Here is a 20,515-nt window from a genome sequence, read left to right as displayed (position 1 = left end):
TGACTTGAAGAGGTGACGGGAGAGAGACGTCCAGACTCCTGGAATTCAGGGCTTCATCTCTCTGAACTTCTGTCTTTTGGTTTGTAAAATGAATGATTGGCCTGTAGGCAGGTCTGCAGGGCACTTTCTTAATTGATGATTGATGTGGGAGGGCCCAGCCCACTGTGTGCAGTGCCACCCCTGGGTGAGTAGTTTTGGATTGTATAACAGGAAAGCTGTTCAGTTGGAGAGACAGCTTAGTGATCTAGAGTACCTGACTGCTCTTGCAGAGGACCTGAGTTATATTTCCAGCAACCACATGGTGATTCACAAACTTCTATAAGTCCAGTTCCAGAAATTCCATTGACTCCTCCTGGCCTCCTCAGGTACCAAGCACACGCATGTGACGTACATACACAAAACACTCATATTCATAAAATAAAATGAGTGGATTTTTTTATTATTTAAATCACTGCTTGGACCAATAGTTCTAGCTTCTTATTGGCTAACTCTTATATCTTAATTTAACCCATTTCTAGTCATCTCTGTATTGCCATGAGGCTGTAGTTACCCGGTAATGTTTCAGCATCTATATCTGGTGGAGTTGCATAGCTTCTCTCTGACTCTGCCCTTCTTTTTCCTAACATTTAATTTAGTTTTCCCCACCTACCTAAGTTCTGCCCTGCTATAGGTCCAAAGCAATTTCTTTATTCGTTAATGGTAATCACAGCATAGACAGGGAAATCCCACAATGCCTCCTTTTTCTGTTTCAATAAAAAGTTATATAAATCTTATTTCTTTCTTTATTGGGAACAGTTTTACTTTAGAAGTAGAATTTCTATTAGAAGCCAAGAAAGAGAAGCAAGGAATGGCAGACACACAAAGGAAAAAAGTCTACTTTGTGAAATATCCCACTTCTAGAAGCCAATACCTGATTTTTTTTATATAAATTGAATTATGCTTGCAGTTTATCCACTGTGAATAACACTTCCAAACAGTGTAGAAACAGAAAGAGGTAGAGAAAAGGTTGAAAACTCTGCATTCGGGGATAAAAATCCTTAAATGAAGTGAGCCTTTAAAAAATTAATAAGGAGCCACACATGAAATGTGAAAGGAGCGGTTTATGTTAAATTTAGCCTAAAACACAACAAAATTCTTCCATCTCGTTATATCAGTATAAATGAGATAAAGAGTCAGAAACTATCTGAATCATTACTGGTCCTTTTCTTAATTATAGAGATTCATATATTTATCTGTGTGTTGGAGATAAGTTTTCCAAAATTCAAAATGTTTAGTATTTAAATTTTTGGACATAATATGTATGATGGTTAAAAAAGAATGCACATATATACAATGATGAATTAATTATAAACAGAATATTCATAAAAAATGAGTGGATTTTTAAAGAAGAAGAAGATGCAATGACAAGCTGAGTAAGTCATGTGAAACAAGCGGGCTAGTAAGCAGCATTCCTCCATGATCTTTGCCTCTGTTTCTGCCTCCAGATTCCTGCCGTGAGCTCTGGTCCTGAATTATTTCCCTTCATGGTGAGATGGTAAAAGTTATAAGAAGGTGGTTGTGGTGTTTATCACAGCTATAGAAACCAACTATAACAAAGAGTCTACTGACAATCCCTCCCAGACAAGATTACATGATACAAAACCAAAAATTCGATGTTTTACCGGATGGAGGAATAAATTGTCACAACGTTAACTACTGTGGATATGCCTCACAGACATCAAGTTATGAAAGACACCAGGAATAAACATAGATATCCTAGGTATCTCCACCTACATAAGGTTGAAAAAATAAGGAAGCTAGGGGTCTACAAGATGGCTCAGTAGGGAAGGGTGCTTGCTGCCAAGCCTTCCATCCTGAGTTTAATCCCAGGAACTCACAAGGTTGAAAGACAGAATTGACTCTTAAAAGTTCTTCTCTAAGCTCTATACACACACTGTGACATAGACACACACATGAAAATAAATATCAAAAAAGGAGGCAAACAATGCATGCTCTGTAGCCTCTGGCTTTGGGGGGGTTGCTTATTTATTTATGTTTTATGCTTCATGGTTATTTAGTTGCTTTTCTTGTTTTTGTTTTTTGCTAATGTGTTGGGGCTGGGGGGTCAGTACAGAAAACGAAAACTGACCTCTGTGGTTGATGACGAAAATGGCATACTCTCTATAATCAGTCACACCCCTAGACCCTCACTATGAATTCTAGGCAGGGATTCTAGCATTGAGCCACCTCAGCTTCTCATTGGGAGATTCTAGGTAGTGGCCCAATCATAGAGTCATGCCCCAGCCCCTCACTTAGTATATATAGGAAAAATTTCTGCTACTGGGCTACATTTCCCACCCTCCTTATATTTTCATTTTATAACTAACTAATTAATTAATTGGTCTTTGGTGACAGGGTCTCTTTATGTAGTCCTGGCTGTCCTGGAGATAACTATGTAGACCAGGCTGTCCTTGAACTCACAGAGATTGTCCTGACTTTGCCATTCAAGGGTTAGGATTAAAAGTAAATACCACCATACCTGGCTCCGGCACCTTATTTATTTGTATTTTTTATTTTCAGGTAGGATCTCACTAAGTTGTTCAGTATAGCTTTGAACTCATTATGTAGTGCACACTGGCTGGAATTTCCTATCCTTTTTTTCTCAGCTGCCTAAATATCTGCAGGCCTTGCACCAGGGAAACACATATCAAGTATAAATAAGACAATACTTACACTTAAAGTGGGGACTGAGAAGTGAGAAGGGTCCTCTCCTGCCTGACCCAGAGCTGTTTACACGGCATGTTAACACAGGCATGTTAAGATGGACATGTTAGCATGTGATGTGGGATTCCCCTCTGTATGCTGTAAATATGTTTTGTTTTTTTACCATTAGTTAATAAAGAAGCTACTTTGGCCAGTGAGTCAGGCATACTTCTAGTTAGTTCTTCCATCTTGAATTCACCCATTTCTATTAATCTATGTATCACCACAAGGCTATGACCTACCGGCAAGGTTCCAGTGATGTTTTTCTCCTTCAGTACATGGTATCTCCTTGACTCCACCTTCTAACATGGGCATGTTAACACGGGCATGTTAACTCTGTGAACATTTATCAAGAAATCCTGGGAGGTAGGTGAAGAGGGAAGAAGAAAAACTGGAGTTGGTACGTAAAATGAGAAATAAATTTTTTAAATAAAAAAACAGGCTTGTGCCCCATAAATAAATAAGTATATAAGCAAATAAATGTATTCTCAACTTTTCTGGAGCAGTGATTTTTCTTTACAAATATAAGACTTCATTCAGTAATAGCACTTTTTATTCTCCCAAGATGTTCTATTTTACCATTGGAGACCACAGACTGTTTATAACAACTAAACAATTCATCTCTATTTTAAAAAAAATTGGACAAACAAAAATCCTCTGTGCTAAGTACATTCTCTGTGTACACTGTACTTCAATTTTTATATTTATTTATTCATTTGTTCATTTACTTTACTAAGCATAGAGGGAAAGAAAGGGCAAAGATGAGAGGATGTGAAGGGAAAAAACAGAAATAAGCAGAGAAGGTGGAAGAGATAATTTCCTGGCATGGAGGAAATAAAGACTGGTTTTTACAATTATTTTGCACCTGAGGCACAGCGATTAGGAAAACCACTGAAAAATCATTTTTAGGAGTTGTGATGTTTTAGCGGGTACCGAGCCTGGCAACCCAAGTTCCATCCCGAGAATCCCTGGAAAGAGAGGACTAATTCCTTCAAGTTATCCTCTATGACATTATGTCCACTGTGGTACAACATGTACCAACACACAAATAAACAACAAAAACGAAAATCTAAAGTCACTTCCCATCCTTTCCTACCCCCTCCTTCATCTGAAAATCCAAAGGCCCAGAGTGGAGGTTGGGAAGACGCCAGTTGTTAGGGCAGGAACATCTGGAGACTAAGTATATCTGTGTCAGGTATTTGAGACATCCGGTGTGCACCTAGGGTAGAGATGTCACATCTGACAAATTTACTTTAGCACCCTATTATTTCCATGGATGGTTGGTGGCTTTCCTGATAGGTTTCTATACCCTGATAATAGGTTTCACTACTGATGCAGTAAGTAGATCAAAACCAAATTATATCATATCATATTATATTATATATTACATTATATTGCCAGGTGTATTTGAGCAAAGAAAGCACTCCTGGGTGACTCTCCAGCCCCAGAGATAGGGTGAGAGAAGGGGACAGGAGAAAAATCATGTGACCTCTTTGAAGGAATGGGCCTAAAGACCCTGTAGGTGTAGCATGGTGACACATCCTCCACAAACTGGATTTGGGTCTTGAGCAGCCTTAGGGGAGAAGCCATTGCTACCGGGAATGGACTGGCCAGGAACTGGACTCCCTGTGGCTTTTCTGGGAGGGCTGGATCTGCAGAGGGAGCAATGGCAAACACAGAGGACCTGGAGAGTCCAGCTGAACACTTTCTACCTTCCATATCACAGAACTGGCAGCGTGTTGGTCTCTGGGAATCAGACATGAAAAGAACCCAAATTTCTCTTTCTTACACATATACAGGGAGTCCCCCCCACTCCAGTGAGGTTCTGTAATAGGTTGCAATGACATTGTTGTTACAATTTCAGCAATTTTATGTATCTCCTCTCTGCCCACCCCCTACTTTGTCCTTGAATTCTCAGTAAAACCTTTGGGGTATAATATGCATATAAAATGTTGCACCTATTATTTATATATTGCTCAATGAGATAAGTGAAACAGACACAAAGCAGCTATATTAAACCACCAGGCTCAAAGAATACTGTGGAAGAGTAGGGGCTGAAAGAACATTGGAGCTGGAAATGGGGAGGACTGCTGGGAAATGCTGTTTTCTGGATATGACTTGGCTGCTGCAGGATGAACTCACAGCAGCTATATTTATGTATACTAGATCTGCAGATGATAATGCCAATAAAAATTTCCAATACGGAAAAAAAATCCAATGTGGAGTAGGGAATGAGCTCCTGAGGCCACACCACGACAGAGAAGTTATTGGCAGCAGATAGCTGCTGAGGAATGGAGAGTCATTTTCCTTTCTCTTTACCTTTAAATATCTATTTTATTTTATGTATCTTGAGTATTTTCTGCATGTGTATCTGTGCACCATGTGTATGCCCGGTGCCCACAAAAGTCAGAGGGTGGCATTGGATTTCTTAAAACTAAATTTACATATGGTTTTCAGCAGTCATGGGGGTGCTAGAAATCAAATCCAGTCTTCTGAAAGAAAAGACAGTGCTCTTAACTGCTGAGTCATCTCCCTATTCCTGAGTTATGTGGTTTAATATTTGTGGTGTGATATTCTGACATGGTTGTTGATTGTAGCATTAGAAAAATTAATGTTGTATCTGCAGATAATACTAAGTTGGAAGAGTGTTTACTTAGCATTCACAAATCCCCAAATTTCATCCCCAGTACCAAATAACCTAGGCATGGTGGTGTATGTCTCTCATTCCAGCACCCAGGAGATGAAAACAGAAAAATCAGTTCAAGATAATCTCCAGCTACATAGAGAGATCTAGGCCACCCTGGGCTACATGAAAACCACCTTCAAATGAAAAAAGAAAGGAGAGAAGAAAGAAAGAGAAAAGAGAGAAGAGAGTAGGGAAAGAAGGGGATGAAAAGGGAAAAGATGGGGAAAAAAGAAACTTGATAAATTTTCTAAGAAATTCTCTCCCTCCCTTCCTTCCTCTCCTCCCTCTTTTTCCTCTCCCCTTCCCCTCTCCCTCTCTCTTGTCTCTCTCTTCTTCCCTCCTTTGTTCTCTCCCCCCCTCATTTCAAGAAATTCCACCAGAAGTAGTAAGTGCATGAATTTACAGTATGAGAATCATATGTTGTGTCTACATTCACAACTTGCTATAGTCTCTAAAATCAGTAGGTTTGGGCTAGAGAGATTGCTCAGACATTAAGAACTCTTGATATTCTTGCAAAGGACCTGAGTTTGATTCCCAGCACATATATCAGGTTTCTCATAGCCACCTGTACCTCCAACTCCAGGGAAATCTGACATCGATTTCTGACCTCGACAGGTACCCGTGTAGTAGGGAGAAGGGTCCCTTTGTTCCATCCCGCCTGACTAGCTTACACCCGAAATAACCACACAGAAATTGTATTAATTAAATCACTGCTTGGCCCATTATCTCTAGCCCCTTATTAGCTAACTCTCACATCTTGATTTAACCCATTTCTAATAATCTGTATCACCACATAGTCGTGGCTTACTAAGAAAGATTCAGCATGTCTGACCTGGCAGCTCCATGGCAGCTCTCTCTCTGCCCTTCTTCCCAGCATTCAGTTCTGTCTACTCCGCCTACCTAAGTGCTGCCCTATCAAAAGGCTAAGGCAGTTTCTTTATTCAACCAATGAAAGCAACACAAATACAGAAGGCTCTCCTACACCATAGCCACATCCATATGCACATACAGATATACACATAAACACAAATGATAAAAAATAAACTTTAAAAATTAGCAAGTTTCATTGGATGCACACATATTTAGACACACACACACACACACACATAGTGCTTCAGTATGTCACCTATTTGCATACTGGATCACTGCTGATATAATTACTTAGGTTGAGATTGTGTCATACCAGGGCAGGGTGGAGCTGTAATCAAGTATGACCAGATACATAAAGTATATATACATATATATATTTTCCCTCTAGAAGGCCAATTGGTAAACACTTTCCAGCATGCCACAATATAGATAGCATATGTGTTTTGAAACCTGTAAGAGCCTTATTTAAACCCTTGCTTCCTCACTACTCATGTGAACTCAGTCTAATTGCTTTTTCCTTCAGACCTTTGTTCACTTCAGCCTGTTTGCTACCTGTCATAACTATTGCAAGAGATCTCTTGAATACAGCTCATAAATACTGAGAAGGGAGCCAGGATCTTAGCATAAATCACAACCACCATCAACATTATGTTAGCCTACATCTGCTGTTCTCACTCGTCTTCTGCATTCTGAGACTGAACCTCATTGCCCTAACACTTCCCATCTGACCTGTTTGTCTCATTTTCATATCTATTTATGATATGAGAATATCTGTTTAGGCCAGTGGTTCTCAACCTTCCTAATGCTGCAACCCTTTAAAACACTTTCTCATCTTAGGTGACCCCCTATCATAAAATTAATTCATTGCTACTTCAGAAAAGAAAGTTTGCTACTGTTATGAATCATAATGTAAAAATCTGATATTCCGTGTGTATTTTTACTGTTGCAAATTGACCCAAAGGGGTGGCAACCCACAAATTGAGAAACACTGATTTAGGCAATCAACAAGTTGGAGAGTCATTCTGACGCCTTTATTCTGAAACCTGAAATTCTGAAACCAATTTAGAATTGGGTCTTGCAGGGGAAAATCCCCATGATCCATTTTGTACCTGATAACTTTAGAAAAGGAAGGTCTCTGTGAATGTGTAAGGGAAAAGGCCAGAGATTGATTCATGTGCCTGTGTATACTAAGCAATGAGCTAGTATCTTAGTAACCACAAACCAAGCAGTGGTTTAAAATTTTAGAAACATCTTGTCTCATATGTCTGAAATCAGAAGTCTGAAATTGAGCTTTCACCAGACTTGGTTCTGCTTTAGAAACTCTGTAGGGAAAACCACACCCCTTCCCCTAGCTGTATTCAACTCCTAGGCATTCCCAACACCTCTCCTGTGTGGAAGTCCTAATCCATAGTGCCTCAAAATGTCACCTATTTGCATACTGGATCGTTGCTGATATAATTACTTAAGTTAAGATTGTGTCATACCAGGGCAGGGTGGAGCTGTAATCAAGTATGACCAGAATTCTTACGTAAAGGGAAACCTAGCCATAGACACACACACACACACACACACACACACACACACACAGGAAAAACAGCGTGGCAGTAGCTGAGTTATGGACTTGGAACAGATCCTCTCTCACAGAGTCAGTAAGAACGAGTTCTACTAACACCTTGAACTTGAATTTACAGCTTCCACAACTGTGCAGCAGTAATTTTCTGTTGTCTCACCAGCCTCCGTTACCAAGGAAGCTATAACAAATGAGTATGCTTGGCTCATAGATGCGTCACAGTTCGGCCTATCTTCCCGTCACTTTCTCAGCCGTGTCGGAATTTACGGCCCACCCTACACACAGGGTGAGCTCATCTTAACGTTTGTAACTTCATTATGTCTGCGAATGGAACCAGTGTCCTCAGATTCTGAAACTTAGAGCTAGCTTTGGGAGGCCATCAACTGGCTTACTACATACAAAGGTCCTTGTGCATTCTGAGATCTAATCCTTGTTCCAAGAATCAAAGGAGGAAAAGAGAGGCTCAGAGAGAATGTCATAGTCTTTCTGATGTTATATGCATATTTCATATGCATATTCAGATTGGAGATATTCTAGTTTGATGCTTACCACTCAAATAGTCCCCACGCATGCTCTCGTAGTATTTATTCCATTACCCTCACTCTTCTCCCCCTTCCCTGTGCACCCCTAAGATCTTTTCTACCCTCTTCTACCTCCAAGAACAATTGAATTTCTTCATGACACTGAATACAGCAGACTCTTGGTTTCTCTTTCTTTAAAATGGGTATTATAGCGCTTCCTTCAGATGTTTCTGGAGGATGTTAAATGAGAAATTGTACCCAGGCTAATGTCATTTATAAATTAATAGATTGGATTATGCTATTTTACCTCAGAACCCATCATTTCCCTAGTCATGTGATCTCCAAATTTTATAGCACATGAAGGGTTCTGGGGTCCCATGCTCACAGAAACATAAGGTAAATGTCCTTTAATCTGAATCTAAATGAATGTAACAGAGCGTTAGATGATTTAGGGACTCTGAGTCAAGAGCACTAGCTGCTCTTCTAGAGGTATTATTGTATTTAGTTCCCAACATCCACATGGTAGTTCACAAACATCTGTAATTCCAGATCCAAGGAATCCAATGACCCCTTCTGCCCTCTGAAGGCACTGCATTCAGGTGCACATACACACAAACACAAGGGTAAAAAATTAATACTTGGTTTTTGAAAATAGCTACTTTGGAGCTCATACGATCTGCAAGATTATTAGGTAAGACAAGAGCTGCTGGGGATGTGCCTCAGTTGGTAGGGGGTTTGGTTAGCATAAGTGAAGCCTGAGTCTGATCCCTATTGTAAGTCCCAAGTCCCAGTCTCTGGCCTCTATCTTTGGAGGCCCCGTCCTTGTGCCCGCCAAGCCTTGACCCCTCCCCAGAAGAGTGTCAAGACAAGACCACCAAAATCTTGACCATGCCCCCAGTCTACTTAAACTGCTTCCCCGGAAGGTCCCCTCGTGGTCTCTTTCCTCTCCCCTGGGTGGTCGCGTTCATGATTCCACTTTGGGACCACCTAAAAGTGAAGGAATCCTTTTCTTTCCTGATGAATAAAAAAGAAAGAAAAAAGCAAGACACGAATGCTCCCAGGTATGGTGAATGAGGTTCATTGTAGATAAAAGAGAACATAGGCAGAGGCAGGGACATCTGAGAGCCCAAAGTGAACATGACCCTGAGCCACGCCATGTGAGAAGAGGGCGAATGACAGACAGCAGAGCCAGAAGACCAAGGAGGGTAAAGGGTGGACAAAAGGGGTCAGATAACAACAATGTCAGAATTATATAGAAAAGGGCCACTCTGCTTCAGGACTGGAGAAGTCTATTGTACGGCAGTAGGGTATGCCAACCAAACCCTACAGTAAGTAGGGACTGAGGAACATTGGGAGAAACTGGAGGTTAGGTCCACTCTAGTATGTTAAATAGACACCTCAGTTAGCCATTGCTCTTGGGTTTGAGACCTAACAGCCTCGCGTTTTTGTTGGTAATAAAAGATAAGGGGTGATTTGTGATCTTTTTACAATTACTTCCTGCTGACATGGCAACATCTTTGTGGGGGGCCCAAGAATGCTGGCATGCTGGTCAAGGACAGGAAGAAAGAGAGAGGAGAGTGAAGGCTGTTTCACTTCCTGTCCAGACTCTGTGCAATCCTCTAGGGCTAGGGAAGTGCAGGTCACCATGGAGCAGTCTGTAAGGCTGGACCACCTGGGGTTATATGCTTTGGAGTCATAGGCTACATCCAGTCTTTTTGGAAATTTCATCAGAAGCACCTAGGGCGGGAGAGTTTGGAGCAGTTAGCAGACTTTAGTTGATTAGGAATCTGCTGGGACACACATAGAAACAGAAGATAAAGCTGACATTTGAATTTTAGAAATCATCAACCAGTATACAAATTAGCAGGAAAAAAAAAGGCAAGCACCTTTGTTCCAGGCATACACAAGGAGGCATCCCGAGAATGCAAAGTGAATATCCTATAAGATTTAAAATTGTATGTGCCCTTCTTTATAGCAAAATGGAAGTAAGGGCTGTAGGCCATTTAAAGGAAGAAAAAATTACTTTTACAAGACATGGGTGATAAGTGTAATGATCTGTCCTGTCACTTTAAGAGAAAAGCCCAGCCCACTCTCCTCCCTGTCTCTACTGCCAAGGCAGGCAGATTTTCCTTCTGCTTCCAGTCTGAGCCCTTTCTTTCCATGTGTCTCTCAATCAATATCTCTCTCTCTCTCTCTCTCTCTCTCTCTCTCTCTCTGTCTCTCTCTCTCTTTCTCTCTCTCCTGCCTTGCTCCCTTTTCCCCATTTTCTCCTTCCTGTCCTCTCTCTCTCTCTGTCTCTGTCTCTCTCTCTCTGTCTCTCTCTCTGTCTCTCTCTCTCTCTCCCTCTTGCTCTCTCTCCACTCTCTGTCTGCTCTTCTCCCTTCTCCTCTTCCCCACATTTCCCCTCCATAACCCACTAAATAATACCTACTTCCTCAGCATAGCATGCCTACCTGTCTTGGGTTCTCACCCACCATGCTATTTTGTGCCTAGGACTGGCTGGCCCTCATATCCCACGGGTCACTTGGGGACTCCCTGCCTGGGACCTGGCTGCCTTCGTGGCCCAACATGGTCTCAGGACCCACTGCCAGCTGCTTGCCGCCACTTGGAGACCTGCGCATGGTTTCACAGGCCGCTGCCCACTGATGCCAATCGGGGACCTGCAGCATTTCTGCTGCTGTGCCCTGCGAGGACAGCACAGCCTTTTTATCTAAGCCATAACAATGAGTATCCCTGAAGAGTAGACAGTTTTGAGGGAGAACAGTTACCTGATCTTCAGTGTGGCACTCATCTCTCAGTCTCTTCTATGATGATAGTTTAATTTTCCCTGGTTGATCAAATAACAGACAGAGGTTGTGGGCAATTGTATTCCTTTCTTGTACAGCCTATCCTTATGCAGACAAAAGAACCTTGAATAAAAGCCCTACCTGCTCTTGTTGCTACACTGACACTGTTTGCAATCCAACGTGATGGTTTTGTATTATTTTTCAAACCTCAGCAGTAGAGAGGAAACTATAGCAATACTATTTCCATTTTTCTGTCTCACTGGGAATGTCATTGTTATGGCTTTGGCCTACTGCCCTATGGGTAACTAAAGCATTTGCCACAAAAGAGGTCTCTTCACTTCTGACCTAGCATCTTCCACTTGTCTCCTCCCATGAACCCCTCTGTGGATCCAATGTCTATGCTGCAGACTCTCTGCTAGTCCCCACAACATTCCATGGTTCCCACTGAGCAATCTCCTCTAGTAGGGAAGAATGGTCTCCTTACCCCACACTCTAGAATGAGAATGATCAACACTAAGGCTGTTCACATACATAAAAATAGTGACTGGATGTTGTGATCAAAGGTGGATAAAGACAAGTTCGGGTATGAAGGTGGCTGGCTCAAGGCAACCAGTCTTGGAATCCAGTGTGACTCAGAACACGGGCTCTTTCCAATTTCCACTTGGCTGATTCTTCAGATAAGAGATAATGTAGTCAAGGAAGAAACAGTCTTGTCTCTGCTCTCAACCCGCACATTCATCAGCCCTCCCACTCCCCAGAGATTGCTGGTTCAGTACCATGCTCTAGTTTGAATCTGAAATGTCTCCACTTCTCTCCTAGCTAGTGATGCTAACTTGGAAGGTTGACAGCATTTAGGATATGGAGGTTTGTGATAGTATTCTCTGCTAACCTCACAGAATATGTAGTACTTAAGAGATAAGCCTCCACAGACTCCTATGAGAGATTATTCATATTAGGTTAGCTTCTACCATGCCTGTAGAGGTTATCTTGATTAGGTCAACTGGGGTGGGAAGTGTAATGGTCTGCTCTGTCCCTTTAATAGACAAGCCATGCCCACTCCCCACCCCCCTCTGAGGCAAGCTGATCTTCAGCTTCCAGCCTGAGTCTCTCCCTTTCTGTCTCTCTTAAAGAGGCAGCTTCTATCTCTCCCTCTCCGACTTCTCCCCTTACCCCCCCCGCCTTCTCCCTTTCTCCCCTTTCCCCTCTATAGCCCACTAAATAAATATCCAACCTCACTCTGCATGGTGTGCCTATCTATGTGTCTGTCTCTTGCCCACCCCAGACCAGCCATGGCTTCTTGCGTGGAACCAAACACCTCCAGGGTCCTATGGAGTGGTCTTGTGGTGTGCCCATTTGTCTGTCTCTCCTTGTGGGACTGGCTGCCCCATTGAGGTCTCTCACCCACCCCGCAGCTGCAGCTCCCTGCCTGAAACTCATGGCCCTCTGCAGCCACTTGGGGAACTGCACCATCCCTGCCTAGGACTTTCTGCTCTCAGGACCTGCTGCTTGCTGCCTGCCACCACTCTGAGGACCTGCAGCATGGTCTCATTGCCCGCTGCTCACTGCAGCCACTTGGGGAGCCACAGCATTTTACTTTTACCATTACAGGAAAAACTGCCCATTGTGAGTTGCACCATTCCACCAGCTGTGGTTGAACAGCACTCATTGTCCTCTGCCTCCCTGCCATATTGCAATGTGATCAGCTGTCTCAAGCTTCTGCTACCATGACAGAGGGGCCTTTGCAGCCCTGAGCCAAGATAAAAACCCTTCCTTAATCAAATTGCCTTTCAGAGTATTTTATCATAGCAAGAGGAAATAGCCAATACAGGCCTGGGGAGGGGAAATAGGACACTAGAGAAATATTTTACAGGTTATTCACAGTCCCTACTCCCCCATGCCTTTCTTGTCTGCCATAATAAAATCAGACTCTACCACTTGGCTGGCATAAAACTGAGCTTCTCTGACATATTTTTCCCACTGTGGTGAACTAAAATCTTTGAAAACCATGAGCCAAAGTAAATCTTTCCTCCATTAAGTTTGTTTAGGTCTAGTGTTGTGATCACAACAAGGCAAAAGCAATTTCCACAAAGGAATAACATCACTTCATAACTGTGGTAATAGGGGTGGCGGGGCTGCGTTCCCAGCACCCCAGCCGCCTGCTCGGCTAGCTTATGCCCCGAAATAATTACACAGACACTGTATTCTTTTAATCACTGCTTGGCCCTTTAGCCCTAGCCCTTACAGGCTAATTCTCACATCCCGATCAACCCATCTCTAATAATCTGTGAGAACCGGTCTTACCGGGAAGATTCTAGCCTAGTCCATCCTGGGTCGGAGCTTCATGCCGGGAGTGGGGCATGGCGGCTCTCTCAGGCTTCTGCTCCTGAGAGGAAAGCTGTCGAGACTGAGCTCACTTCCTCTTCCTCCCAGCGTCCTGTTCTGCCTACTCCTCCCACCTATCCTCTAACCAATAAAATGGGCCAGGGCAGTGCCTTTATTAGCCAATGACCTTCCTCCATCACATAACCTCTATGCTGGGGAGGCTCTTGCTTGATTAAGGTTTAGGACATGAGAAATGACTTGAAATAATTGTAATCCCAGCCTCGGCCTCCATCTTTGGAGGCCCTTCCCCTGTGCCCCTCGAACATTGACCCCTCCCCAGGAAAAGTCAAGATCACTCCCACAGGCTACTTAAACTGCTTCCCAGAAAATAAACACGTGGTTTTCCCTTTCCTCTCCAGTGGTCATGTTGGCAGCTTTCCGTTCCCCTCAGGGCCACCCGGGAGCACAGGTATCTAATTAAACCTGGATAGCTGGTCTGATTTGGCTTGATTGGGATTAATTTGCATCGGCCAAGAGGCTTGGTTAGGAAAATATTTCTAACAATAATCTCATCCTATAGATGATGAAAGAGAGGTTCTGGGGAATGAGCCTTTCAAATAACATGTAAGTATCTGATAAAATCAGGGCTTGTGTCTCTTTTCAAACCGTAATGGGAATCCTAAAAAACAAGGTGATGGTGCACTGGGAAGAGCGAGCCCTCAAGATGGGCAATAGGTTTAATTTTCTTTCTGCTGCTGTGACAAACACTCTGACAAAAAGTATTTTTGAGGGAGAAAGGGTACATTTGGCTTACAGATTCAGGTCACAGGCTATTACTAAGGGAATTAATGACAAGAACCCGAAGGCAAGCATGCTACATGCTACACCTTATCTGCACAGCACTACCTGCAACTGAGTATGGTAGGAACTACAGAGGTTGCTGGCTGCTGGCAGGTTCACGTTCAGCTAGCTTTCTTATAGAGTTTAGAATCACAGGCCTAAGGAATGGTACCTGCCACAGTGGGATCCCTGGGGTCAATGTGAAAAAGTGAGATAAACTACTGCAAACCGTCGTCTGACTTTGAACAACTTCAGAAACCTTCTGTCCTGCCATGTGTGTACAAATCCCCAGTACATGGACACATATTACATACAAAGAATAAAAATAATTTTAAGAAAAATGAGCCCAGGTTTCTTTTCTTTCCAGTATCAAGGCCCTCTTTCTTGGGGCCAGAAGTCCAGACCCTAACTCTCCTCCCACAGACATAGATGTCCAAGTTCTAGTCCTCCTCCCTCAGACCCAGAGATTCAGACCCCATCTTTCCTCCCTCAGACTCAAGTGTCCAGGTCCCAGTCCCCTGCCTCAGATCATGGGTCCAGGCCTTGTCCCTTCTTCCCTCCCACATAGAGGTACACCTACTCTGTCACCTGGCTCAACTAGCCCTCATCCTTACTTCTTCCAGCTGACATACTTTTCTTGAGCCTCACTTCTCTGTGGAAACCAAGATCCCTCCTCTCTTGCTTGTCTGAGCAGAGACATAGAGCTCTGAGAAAATTCCCTGTCCTCTTTCATTTTCTTCTTCTTTCTTTTTCCTCCAGGGGAAGAGTAGAAGTGGTGAAAATCCCTGGAGAATGTCTAGGCATAGGGGCCTCTGTCTGGGACAGCTATCTTCCAGAGGCATGGAATTAAACTCCCTCCATTGGGTAGTTTCCCAGGAATCTTTCTTGAAGGCCTAGGTATTTCCTGGAATCTTGAGTGTGGGGGAGGAATAGCTCAGTGAGGCCCCATTGGCAGTATTAGGATCCAAGTCCTCCCAGTTCCTGGAAGTCAGTAGCAAATTGCTTGCATGTCTGGGATCTGTGCCCATCCTGGGGATGCCTTGCCTCAGGTCCCATTTCCACAGCTGGGAGTAACACATCCTGCCCAACTGAGTGGTAGCCATAGAGCTGTGGGGTGTGAGCCTCCCAGATGCTGGACCCTCTTCCTCCTCCTGTCACTTGCTCTCCTCCTCCCCGCACTCTGCTGTCATCCCACCTCCCCCATAACTTCTGCCTTCCTGGGAAATCCCAGTGTGTGAGCAATTGACTCTGCTACAACAGAGGAGTTACAGCCCAGGAGAGGTGGTACAGCTGGCTGACGAAAGATAAGACTGAGCAAAGGGAAATTCTAGGGAGTTGGGGCATGGGGAGAACGGAGAGAGAGAAGGAAAATGAGAATAAAGAAAGAGGCAGATCAATAGACAAACACACAGAAAATAAAGTCAAGGATAGCAGGTATTAGGGCAACCCACAGACCCTTTAATTCTTTAATCTAGTACTTCCTAGGACACAGGAAGTGGCAATCTGGGCTACAGGGTGAGTTCAAGGTCAGCGGGGGGGGGGGCGATAGGAAGGAGCAATGAGTAGAGAGATAAAAGAAAGAGGAAAAAGAGAGAAAGGGAAGGGGGGGGGAGACAGAAAGAGGACATAAGGGTTAGAAGTTTAGAGATGAACAAACTTTAGCCTTTCTCTTTTCTTTCCCCTCTCCCCGATTCTGATTTTTCATCCTGACAACCATTCAACACCTGATGATCTACCACCTGCTTAGCGCAGGAACTGGCCTAAGCTCTAAGGGCAGGGAAATGTGTAGAAAGGATAAGGACCTCTGTCTATGGAGAGCTTATGTTCTAACAAGGCCCTCATTACACACAGACGCGCGCGCGCACACACACACACACACACACACACACACACAAGATGCTGAGCAATCAAGTCTATACATTATATAGAAAGCTGATCCGTGCTGTGGGGGGAAAGCGAAAACAGAGAATCAGGGCCCATGGCCCATAAAGGGGAGAAAAGTGTGACAGTTGAGTGATTTAACTTGTGACAGCCAGAGCTCATTACATGGCTTGTTCACATTTTGGGGGATCAGGAAAAGAGACCAGGCTTCTAACATCTAAAACCCTTCACTGGTGTACCAGTAATACTATCCAGTGGCCAGTGTCTGCCAGTTAGACACAGTGACCCCCCCAAACTCTAATTCTGAGTAGACAAGAAGTTCAATATGAGGTGCTCTAGCTTCTTTTCTGTGATAAAACACTGATCAAAATCAACATGGAAGAGGAAAAGATTTACTTGTCTTATAATTTCAGCTCACACTCGATCATTAACAGAATTCAAGTGGGAGCATAATGGAGAAACCATGAAAGAATACTTCTTGGTTGGCTCACTTGCAGGCTCATGCTTAACTAATTGTATTCTACAGCCCAGGGCTACCTGCCTTGGGAAAGCACCCATAGTGGGTGGTGCCCCCCTACATCATCAGTCAAGACATTGTCAGACATGGCCACAAGCCAATCTGATCTAGAAGCTCTCCTCTGAAATAACTCTAGGCTGTGTAAAGTTTACACTAAGGAGGAAAAGGGGTTATCTGAGGAGAAACTGTAGCTGCATCTTGATAGGTGTGTCTCCCTGTGGTCAGAACCTCCTTGTGGTTAAACATCTTGGAAGCAATTAGGTTGTTCTTGTTATATCAGAAAGTATGACACTTGGAAATTCTCTAACGCATGTGTAGGAACCAAGTGTCTACACACCCAAATTACCCGATGTTTATATATATAATCACTCGAATTCTGGTTTTTACTGTCTATGTTTGTTGTTTTTTGTAGACTGTTTTAGAGGGGTAGGTGAAGAAATACTTTAAAAAGGAGACCCAGCCCATCATGATTTGGGAAGAAGAAAGGGTTACTTAATTCTATGACTATGTCACACACCTCATAAATATTGGTTACAATTTCTTTAAAAATCTGCAACATTGAATCCACCTTCATACAGTTCAGGTCAGTCTTCCCCTACAGTTTGTTTGTTCAGCTTTTTAAAATAAACTTTTGCTCAAACTGTCTTGTCTTTGACTGAATATTTTTTTCAAGAACTGAAAGTCAACCCTCTCCTCTCTCTCTCTCTCTCTCTCTCTCTCTCTCTCTCTCTCTCTCTCTCTCTCGCACAGCACCACCAGGTGGTTACTAAGTGTTCAAGCACATGACCCTGTGAGAGATACCTCCCTCCACCTCTCCTTTTCAGTATCTGGATTTTTTCAGAGTATTTCCTCTCCAAGTCATAACACTTTACAGAGTAACCACCTAGATCAACAGCAGCATTTAAGAAAATGCAGATTTTTTTTTCCAAGTTAACTTTTTCAGTGGCCATTTATCCTTAGCTCTCCAGGAAACTCAAATGTCTCTTACTTTAAGCTGGGGCTGTAGTTCAGGTAAAAGAGTGTTTGCTTAACATGCAAAAAGTCCTGGATTCCTTCCCCGAAACTGCATAAATCAGTCATGCTACCACACACCTGCGATCCTAGCGCTTGAGAAGTGGAGTCATGAGGATCAGGAATTCAGTGTCCTCTTCAGTTATCTGGGTTAGAGCCCAACCTGGGCTGAGAGAGGTCAGGTTTCAAACCCAGAACAACAGGCTGAGGTGCCTACTTACCATATCAAAGTGAACCTGGTTCCCCAAGCCCTATCTGTTACAGGGCCCTCCTGGCGGACACACCCCTCCCCTAAACTTTTCCAGCCCAGAGGTTGGGCTGCCCTTCCCTATATTATACAACCATTTGGTTATCTGGTCTTTCTGTCTATTCTCTTTTGCTACACTTTCCTCCCCTCTCCCCATTTTTCTTCCCCTCTTCCTCTCCTCACATGGCTCAGGGTCATGGCCACTCTGGGCTCTCCTAGATGCCCCTGCCTCTGACTATGTCTGTCCCCCTTTATCCACAATAAACATTCTCCTCCATCTTAACTGGGAGCAATCATGTTTCTTGCCTTTTTATTTCATTTTTGATTCATGAGAAACTATGCCTCAAAACACTAATAAAACCCCCTCCTCCAATTATCTAAGGGGCATATTTTCTTTCTCTCTCTCTCTCTCTCTCTCTCTCTCTCTCTCTCTCTCTGGTTTCTCAAGACAGGTTTCTCTGTAGCTTTGGAGCCTTTCCTGGAACTAGCTCTTGTAGACCAGGCTGGCTCAAACTCACAATGATCCGCCTGCCTCTACCTCCCGAGTGCTGGGATTAAAGGCATGCGCCACCACGGCCCCGCTAGGGAGCATATTTTCAAGACCCTTCCCAAATACTTGAAATTATACATAGCACCCAGTCCTACACACACACTAAGAACCTTGCACTGCATGATTTCTTTTTAGTACACCTGAATTTGCAAGTGTACACAACCATGCCCAGTGTTAAATATCAAACCCACAGTCTAAATGCATGCTAGGCAATCACTCTCCAACCGAGCTACATCTTCATCATGAATATATAATTTTGCCTTTCAATCTAAAAGTCATTTTTAAAGATTTTATCTGTACAAGTGTTTGGCTTACATATATGGCTGTGCATCATGTACCTACAGTGCCCACAAAGGTTCAGAAGAGGGCCCAGATCCACTGGACCTGGAGTCATAGGCAATGGTGAGCAGTCATGGGAGTGCTGGAAACCGAACCCAGGTCCTTGACAAGAATAGCAAGTACTCTTACCACTGAGTCATCTCTGCAGCTGCCCATGCCTTCTTTTTAAAAGGTTTATTGTATTTTTATGTGTATGTTGCATGTGTATAGGTGACCACAGAGGCCAGAAGAAGGCATCAGATACACTGGAGCTGGAGTTACAGGTGGTTATAAGCCACCCGACATGAGTTCTCGGAACCCAACCCAAATCATCTGCAAAAAAGCACTGTTAACCACTGAGCCATTTGTTCATCGCTCCAAGCAATTTAAAAAGTCATCTTACCTTTACGTATCTCATTACTTCTCAGCTACTCTGCACTTCCACAGCACCTCTCACTGAGTGCTTTGTCAACTAGCCACACCATGTCTTTGCCTGGGATGCCTTCTCCCTTCTTCCCTTTCCACTCCCATAATGCCTCATTGATCAGGAGCACCTCCTCCAGGAAGCCCTTCCTGCCTTTCAGTTGGGTGGAACTGTTACTCCATCAGTGCCCAGTCCTCTATTTACACAGCTGCCTCCTCTAGGGGAATGGCATCTCCTTAGAGGGAGGCAGGGCCCCCTGCTGAGTCATTTGTGTGTGCCTGGCATCACTTAGCCCAGGGCCCCACCCATCAGTTGACCCTACAAAGAACACATGTTTTTCCTGTTTATTCTCCATTTGTGGCTACCATCCTTACCTTTCTCCCCTGTCTTCTCATTATGAAATTAAATAATAACCCTTCTGGAGAAGGAAGGTCATTGTAGACTCAGGGCAGGCACCAGTTAAAAGCTACCATCAGAGGGGAGAGAACTGGGCAACTGTACTCAGCTTCCTCTGTCTTTGTCATCTTGTCTTTACTACATTCAATCCTGATCATCTATGCTTGCAAGGAATTATGGGACAGTGGACCTCTGTGTCTGAGAGAGGAGGGCTAGGCCTAACCTCCTTTTCTGAGAGAAAAAGGCTGCTGTCTAGACTCCTGAATCTAAAGGCGGAGGATTAAATACTGGTCTAAGAGAAGAAGACTAGGGTCTGGAATCCTGAGTCCAGGGAAGGAGAGCCAGGGTAATGTAACCCTGGATCTAACAGAGGAGACTCAGGCCTGGATACCTGGGTCTGAAGGGGGAGTCGTGGCTGTGGCCAGATCTCTAGTACTCTGGCTGAGAAAAACCCCAGGGTTTGAAACCCTGGTCTGTCTCTCATGCACACTCTGGTTTTAGAAACATCTGGTTTTATACAGCTGCTCCACCCAGTCAGGGCGGTGTTCAGACTAGGCAGTCAAATGCCCAGCTCCCGGGAGGAGGGAGCTTGGGCTATCCCTTCCTAGCCACAGGAACTCCTCTTATCCCCTGTTCTGGGCTTGCCTCCATCATCCTGACACAGCCAGACACTAAGCATCACAGGCTCCCGGCAAAAGCGTCAGACACAGCTTGCCCCACCCTGATGGGTGGGTGGTACCCAGGTTCCCACCACCAGGGAGCTTCTCCCTAGTGGCCAGGCTCAAGCAAAGGCCCAACCTGGCACTGCCCCTACACCCTGTCTAGCAAAGTTCT

The 20,515-nt window shown here is 43.9% G+C and overlaps 1 protein-coding gene across 1 annotated transcript in view; it reads right to left on the bottom strand.

Annotated features, from left to right (window-relative positions):
• The window catches only part of Fpr2 (formyl peptide receptor 2), a 59,435-nt gene that overhangs the window by 31,716 nt on the left and 7,204 nt on the right, over positions 1–20,515 (bottom strand). The window contains exon 4 of the mRNA XM_041653485.1: positions 2,985–3,101. The gene's annotated coding sequence lies outside the window, so the exon portion shown is untranslated. The remainder of the gene's footprint in view (positions 1–2,984; positions 3,102–20,515) is intronic.

Source organism: Microtus oregoni, unplaced genomic scaffold (genome assembly GCF_018167655.1).
Source record: "Microtus oregoni isolate MIOR12 unplaced genomic scaffold, Mior012 000006F_ref0000085, whole genome shotgun sequence".
NCBI lineage: Eukaryota > Metazoa > Chordata > Mammalia > Rodentia > Cricetidae > Microtus > Microtus oregoni.
Note: the sequence above shows the minus strand (reverse complement) of the source record. Positions and strands in the feature narration are given on the sequence as shown.